Source organism: Bos javanicus, chromosome 11, assembly GCF_032452875.1.
Source record: "Bos javanicus breed banteng chromosome 11, ARS-OSU_banteng_1.0, whole genome shotgun sequence".
NCBI lineage: Eukaryota > Metazoa > Chordata > Mammalia > Artiodactyla > Bovidae > Bos > Bos javanicus.
In genome coordinates this window covers 75,868,549-75,876,931 of record NC_083878.1, presented here as the reverse complement: position 1 = coordinate 75,876,931, position 8,383 = coordinate 75,868,549, and positions in this window count along the sequence as shown.

Below are 8,383 nucleotides of genomic sequence, written 5' to 3'. Positions count from 1 at the left end.
TCTGACATCTTTGATCACAGATGAATTCTGCCGCACACTCCCTTACAGAGCTGGAACGTCCTCCTTTTATCTGTGTCCAAAGATTCTACAGCTACCTATATGCTGTTCCCCCTCAAATGCATACATTTACAAATCTCATGCCATTTTTGAAATGGAAAGTCTAAATTTCCAACCGCCTCCTCATCCTAAATATCCTCCACACACTTCAAATTAAACAGGATCGTTCTTTCCCTGTTCCTACCATCAGCTGCTCTGACTCACTAACGCCAAGGCACACACGGTGACAGCACTTCTGCGCATCGGAATCTTTGGTGCCTTGTCTGGATTTAACTCCCTCTAGCTCATCCCCAAATTATCATACTTACATTGCCCTTTTAAATATTTCTGAAATCCATTTCTCTTACTTGACTCAGGGTCTGCTCAACTCTTGTCATAACCATGTGAATAATCTTTTAGAGAACCTCCTAGTTTCTAGCATCTCATTGTCTTCAACTAGAATTACCCTTCTAGAACTCAAATTAGACCTTCTCACTTTCCACCTGAGAAGCTATAGTGACTAGACCCATGAGCCTCCCCTGGGTGATTTGTTAAAGCACAGATTGCTGGGCTTCCCTCTCAGGGCATCTGATTCAGGAAGTCTATAGAGGGGCTTGGAAGTTTGCATTTCTAACCTGTTCCCAGGCGATGCTGATGCTGGTTAGGATATCACACTTGAAAATTCCTGGCCTAGATCACTAGTCTAGTCTACTTTTTAAAATTTTTATACATTTAAAAAATTTTTGGCTGCGCTGGGTCTTCATTGCTTTTGTTCAGGCTTTGTCTTGTTGCCGTGAGTGGGGACTACTCTTTGTTGTGGTGCACGGACTTCTCGTTGAAGTGGCTTCTCTTGTCATAGGGCACAGGCTCTAGGCACATGAGTCTCATTAGTTGTGGCACTCAGGCTCGGTAGTTGTGACTCACAGGCTTGGTTGCTCCAAGACATGTGGAGTGTTCCTGGACCAGGGATCGAACCCCTGCTCCCTGCATCGGCAGGCAGATTCTTATCCACTATACCACCAGGGAAGTCTTAGACCACTAGTCTTTAAACCTGCTTGATTTGTATCTCTTCCAGGAAAAATATTTCAGTGCAACTCCCTGAAATGTGCATGCCTATTTATTTATAACTGATATATTATGAAACATATTATATATTTATATCAATGGCGCACAAGCATGGCAGCTGTGACGGTGTGGCCGAGAGGAGCTACCCCACATCCAAGGTCAGGAGCAGCGGCTGAGAGGAGTTACCCCACAACCAAGGTAAGAAGCAGAAGCTACAGTTTGCTGGAGCGGCTGTGAAGAGATACCCCACGTCTAAGGTAAGAGAAACCCGAGTAAGATGGTAGGCATTGAGAGAGGGCATCAGAGGGCAGACAGACTGAAACCACAATCACAGACAACTAGCCAATCTGATTACACAGATCATAGCCTTGTCTAACTCAATGAAACTAAGCCATGCCATGGGGGGCCACCCAAGACAGATGGGTCATGGCAGAGAGGTCTGACAGAATGTGGTCCATTGGAGAAGGAAATGAAAAACCTCTTCAGTATTCTTGCCTCGAGAATCCCATGAACAGTATGAAAAGGCAAAAAGATAGGACACTGAAAGATGAACTCCCCAGGTCAGTAGATGCCCAGTATACTACTGGAGATCAGTGGAGAAATAACGCCAGAAAGAATGAAGGAATTGAGCCAAAGCAAAAACAACACCCAGTTGTGGATGGGACTGATGATAGAAGAAAGATTCAATGCTGTAAAGAGCAATATTGCATAGGAACCCAGAATGTTACATCCATGAATCAAGAAAAATTGGAAGTGGTCAAACAGGAGATGGCAAGAGTGAACATTAACATTCTAGGAATCAGCGAAATAAGATGGACTAGAATGGGGGAATTTAACTCAGATGACCATTATACCTACTACTGTGGACAGGAATCCCTTAGAAGAAATGGAATAGCCATCATAGTCAACAAAAGAGTCTGAAATGCAGTACTTGGATGCAATCTCAAAAACAACAGAATGATCTCTGTTCGTTTCCAAGGCAAACCATTCAATATCACGGTAATCCAAGTCTATGCCCGGACCAGCAATGCTGAAGAAGCTGAAGTTAAACGGTTCTATGAAGACCTACAAGACCTGCTAGAACTAACACCCAAAAAAGATGTCCTTTTCATTATAGGGGACTGGAATGCAGAAGTAGGAAGTCAAGAAATACCTGGAGTAACAGGCAAATTTGGCCTTGGAGTACAGAATGAAGCAGGGCAAAGGCTAGAAGAATTCTTCCAAGAGAACACACTGGTCATAGCAAACACCCTTTTCCAACAACACAGGAGAAGACTCTACACATGGACATCACCAGATGGTCAACACCAAAATCAGATTGATTATATCCTTTGCAGCCAAAGATGGAGAAGCTCTATAGAGTCAGCAAAAAAAAAAAAAAAAGATTGGGAGCTGACTGTGGCTAAGATCATGAACTCCTTATTGCCAAATTCAGACTTAAATTGAAGAAAGTGGGGAAAACTTTGGTTTTCCCCAACTAGACCATTCAGGTATGACCTAAATCAAATTCCTTATGACTATACAGCAGAAGTGAGAAGTAGACTTAAGGGACTAGATCTGATAGACAGAGTGCCTGATGAACTATGGACGGACGTTCATGACATTGTACAGGAGACAGGGAGCAAGACCATTCCCAAGAAAAGAAATGCAAAACAGCAAAATGGCTGTCTGAGGAGGCCTTACAAATAGCTGTGAAAAGAAGAGAAGTGAAAAGCAAAGGAGAAAAGGACAGATATACCCATTTGAATGCAGAGTTCCAAAGAATAGCAAGGAGAGATAAGAAAGCCTTCCTCAGTGATCAATGCAAAGAAATAGAGGAAAACAACCGAATGGGAAAGACAAGAAATCTCTTCAAGAAAATTAGAGATACCAAGGGAACACTTCATGCAAAGATGGGCTCAATAAAGGACAGAAATGGTATGGACCTAACAGAAGCAGAAGATACTAAGAGGTGGCAAGAATACACAGAAGAACTATACAAAAATGACCCAGATAATCATGAAGGTGTGATCACTCACACTCACCTAGAACCAGGCATCCTGGAATGTGAAGTCAGGTGGGCCTTAGGAAGCATCACTACGAACAAAGCTAGTGGAGGTGATGGAATTCCAGTTGAGCTATTTCAAATTCTAAAAGATGATGCTGTGAAAGTGCTGCACTCAATATGCCAGCAAATTTGGAAAACTCAGCAGTGGCCACAGGACTGGAAAAGGTCAGTTTTCATTCCAATCCCAAAGAAAGGCAATGCCAAAGAATGTTCAAACTACCGCACAATTGCACTCATCTCACACGCTAGTAAAGTAATGCTCAAAATTCTCCAAGCCAGGCTTCAGCAATACGTGAACCATGAACTTCCAGATGTTCAAGCTGGTTTTAGAAAAGACAGAGGAACCAGAGATCAAATTGCCAACATCCTCTGGATCATTAACAAAGCAAGAGAGTTCCAGAAAAACATCTATTTCTGCTTTATTGACTATGCCAAAGCCTGTCATTGTGTAGATCACAATAAACTGTGGAAGATTCTGGAAGAGATGGGAATACCAGACCACCTGACCTGCCTCTTGAGAAACCTATATGCAGGTCAGGAAGCAACAGTTAGAACTGGACATGGAACAACAGACTGGTTCCAAATAGGAAAAGGAGTACATCAAGGCTGTATATTGTCACCCTGCTTATTTAACCTATATGCAGAGTACATCATGAGAAACGCTGGGCTGGAAGAAGCACAAGCTAGAATCAAGATTGCCGGGAGAAATATCAATAACCTCAGATATGCAGATGACACTACCCTTATGGCAGAAAGTGAAGAACTAAAGAGCTTCTTAATGAAAGTGAAAGAAGAGAGTGAAAAAATTGGGTTAAAGCTCAACATTCAGAAAACTAAGATCATGGCATCCAGTCCCATCATTTCATGACAAATAGATGGGGAAACAGTGGCTGACTTTATTTTTCTGGGCTCCAAAATTACTGCGGATGGTGATTGCAGTCATGAAGATGCTTGCTCCTTGGAAGGAAAGTTATGACCAACGTAGACGGCATATTAAAAAGCAGAGACATTATTTTGCCACCAAAGTTATGTCTAGTCAAGGCTTTAGTTTTTCCAGTAGTCATGTAACGATGTGAGAGTTGGACTATAAAGAAAGCTGAGTGCAGAAGAATTGATGCTTTTGAACTGTGGGGTTGGAGAAGACTCTTGAGAGTCCCTTGGACTGCAAGGAGATCCAACCAGTCCATCCTAAAGGAGATTAGTCCTGGGTGTTCATTGGAGGGATTGATGTTGAAGCTGAAACTCCAGTACTTTGGCCACCTGATGCAGAGAGCCAACTCATTTGAAAAGACCCTGATGCTGGGAAAGATTGAGGGCAGGAGGAGAAGGGGATGACAGAGGATGAGATGGTTGGATGGCATCACTGACTCAATGGACAGGCGTTTGGATGGACTCTGGGAGTTGGTGACGGACAGGGAGGCCTGGCATGCTGCGGTTCATGGGGTTGCAGAGAGTCGGACACGACTGAGCGACTGAACTGAACTGATATGTTAATACATGTTTGAATGCACTAGCATAGTGGGTACATCATGAAACATACTAAAAATAATAAAAAGATGAGATAAAAATGAACAGAAAGTTCAGGACTATTCTTCCTGCATCCAAGTGGACTGTGATGTATACCTTGCATTAGAGGACTCTGGGAGGGACAAAGATTAAGAAAGAGTGCATTACTTAAGATATAAAGTCCTACTGTAATTTTCTAGTCAATTACAGCCAGGCTGTGTGCTCTCTAATCCTGGCTCCAGGCCATAGGTTACAACCTTAAGAAATTTCCTTAACTTCTCTAAATTTTCTTAACCTCTCTCTATGTCTTCCTTTTCCTCCAGAAAGTAGAGATAACATTAGTAACTACCTCATGGGATTGTTCTTAGGATTAAATAAATTCATATGCACAAAAAACTCCCTAGCATATAATAAATGTTTGATTAATGCTGACTATTATGATTGCTCCCTGTTAGACATCGTATGCCATAACCATGCTGATCAAATTCACTGTTCCCTGAGTAAACATCTACAACTCAATGTCTCTGCTCATGTTGTATTCTCTACCTGGAACATACTTTCTTTGCCTCCAGTTGATAATATCCTTCTCATCTTTCACAGCCCAGCTGAAAATGTTATGTCCCCTGTGACAACTTACCCGAACCTCCTGGCATAATTAATTGCTCTCTCCTCTGTGCTCCTTTAGCACTTTTACAAGCTTCTGAATGTGGCTCTCCTCAGTGTATCATGTACAGTTGCTTACAAGCCATTACCTCCAATATTGTGAGGTCCTTGGTAATATGAACACTGTCTGGCTGCCCTCTATATCTATCATGCCACCCCCAGAAAGTGCTTGGCACATGGCACATGGTAGATACTGATTGGGAAGGAGGGTGAGGACATGAGGGTGACAGTCTTATTCTAGCACCACATCCCCGCCTGTGACCTTGTGTTCCGATGCAGATGGTATTTTCCCCAAGTGCCTCCCCACTTCAGCCTTACTTCTCCTGGCCCCTAGGCTAATGAGGCTATGATATAACAAAAACGAATATGTGATCTTCTTCCAGCTTCCTGGCACACATCTAAAACCCTCAAAACCTTCAGAGTGATGAGTGTCTTCTGTGTACTAAGGAGATGACTGGTTCTGGGGGTTCCTGGGCAGCTTCAGAATGGGGGTTGTTCATTCAAAAGATAAACTCTTAATTAGAAACTTGGAACTTTTAGTCCCTTCTCCTACCTTCTCAGGAGGGTAGAAGGGCTGGAGATTGAGTCCAATCACCAGTGGCCAATGACTTAACCAACCATGCCTGCCTAGGGCAACTTTCATTGAAAACCCTGAATAGTAGGGTTGAAAGGGATTCTGGATTGACAGATGCATTCATATTCTAGGAAAATGGTGCACCACAATTCCATAGGACAGAAGTTCCTGCACTTCAGACCCTTCTGGAACCCTATGTACCTCTGCATTTGGCCATTCATTTCTTTTATAATACTCTTTCAGATAAACCAGAAAACATAATAAGGCTTTTAAACTGTTATGGCTACTTATCGAATCTGAGCGGAAAGCTGCAGGAATCTCAGATTTATAAGCAGTTGGTTAGAAGCACAATGTCAGTCTGAGCTTGCAACTGGCAAGGAGGCAGTCTTATGAGTGCGTGTACGTGGTTAGTTGTTGAGTTATGTTCGACTCTTGGCACCCGCATGGACTATAGACCACCAGGCTCCTCTGTCCATAGAATTTGCCAGGCAAGAATACTGCAACAGGTTGCTATTTCCTCCTCCAGGAGATCTTCCTGACCCAGGGATCAAACTTGCATCTCTTGAGTCTCCTGCATTGGCAGGCAGATTCTTTACCACTAGTGCCACCTGGGAAGTTTTATGGGACTGTACCCTTAATCTGGGTTGTTTGTGTCAGATTGAATTGAATTGTAGGCTACCCAGTTGACGTCCAGAGAGTTGAAGAATTGATTGGTGTGGGAAAAAATATAAAAAACACCCATTTGGTGGAGTGGGAGTAAAACCAGTTCAGAGAGGCCAATTAGGTTCATACAGAAATCAGCAGCCATCTACTAGAAATATGCTAGCTAAGAGGTACCAAACATCAAACTATACCCTCACCAGTCTTGCATCCCATCCATTGGAATAGTATGTCCACAAAATGGTGACAGAAAAAACCTATTCAAACTGATACCTCAGTTCTTTTCCCGGGTTTCTATAATTTCACAGCCTTGGCTATAAAAAATTGAACGCTTTTCCTCCCCAACTCCATTAATAAGGAAGTCCTGAAGGTTCTGGATTATGTTTCCCTTGACTCAACATTGGACCCTCTGTTACAGCATGTCCCAGTGCAGAGCCATATCCATTTGAACTGCAAGTCAAAAGTGTTAGAGGCTGTATTTCATGCTTATCAACATTGCCCTGGTTGTCTGCAGTGCTCGTCTTCAATTCTTTCAGAATTGCTGCATGCTTCTCTGAGTAGACTCGCTGTTTGTAAATCCCTGTGCCCACTCCATGAAAAAAAAAGGAATTAAATTATGCTAACATTTTAATAAACCATTCAAAGCCCATCTGCCATGCCATGCTAAGTCACTTCAGTTGTGTCTGATTCTTTGCGACCCTATGGACTGTAGCCCGCCAGGCTCCTCTGTCCATGGTTTCTTCAAGCAAGAATACTGGAGTGGGTTGCTATGCCATCCTCCAGGGATTGAATTGCCTCTATTATGTCTCCTGCATTGGCAGGCAGACTCTTTACCGTACAGCATCACTGACTCAATGGACATGAGTCTGAGTAAACTCCAGGAGTTGGTGATGGACAGGGAGGCCTGGTGTACTGCAGTCCATGGGGTCGCAAAGAATCGGACATGGCTGGGCAACTGAACTGAACTGAAGTTCCACCCAGGCAGCCCCAGAGCCTACAGACCACCTGTTAATTAGGCTAACATTGTCACCTTTCCTCTGCCCAGGTTCAGTGGAGCTCTGTTTACATGTAGCCCTGATATTGGGCTATTTTATTGTGAAAGAAAAGCTAGCTTCATGTCACATAAAATATATTTTAAAACTAGAGCACACAGCATAAGAGAGCCAGATATGTCCCTGTCAACCCTAATGAAAAAAGAATATCAGACCCATTAAAAGGCTAAAGTCCAATCACCCTTCAGTGATTTTTCTTCTCATCAGCAAAAATGCTCATTAATTCTAATATCTTTGCTTTCAGGCATGAACTATGAGATCTGAACAGAAATTTCATTTGTAATGAATATATTTTGACAGAAGTAGAATTATGATGATTCTGTGGATGATAATAATAATAAACATATCATAGGAACCAGAGGATTCTCTGAGCTGGCAGGGGACCTGTGAGACCTCCCTGTCTGTGACATAGTCTTGTGATGCTCCAGAAGCATCTGTATAAATAATATGATTATAAAATCATGAAGCTGATTCTTCCAGCCAATAGATCAGAATGCATAGGTACAGAGAATAACCATCCATTACTGAATTAATCAACCATTGAGAATATGGACTGCTCTTTTGAAAAATCCTGAAAGCTATTTGTTAGCCTGGATTTGGTGAATCTACAGGGATGCCTTTTCTGGGGTGGGAGATTATTACAAGGATACTTGTATGTAGAAAGCCACAGAGTCACCTTGGAACGCAGACATTCCAAGTCTGGATTTTCCTAAAAGAGGAATACTCACTCTGTATGACTTAGACATCAATGAAATAAGTTCTTACTTGACCTAGCAGGTA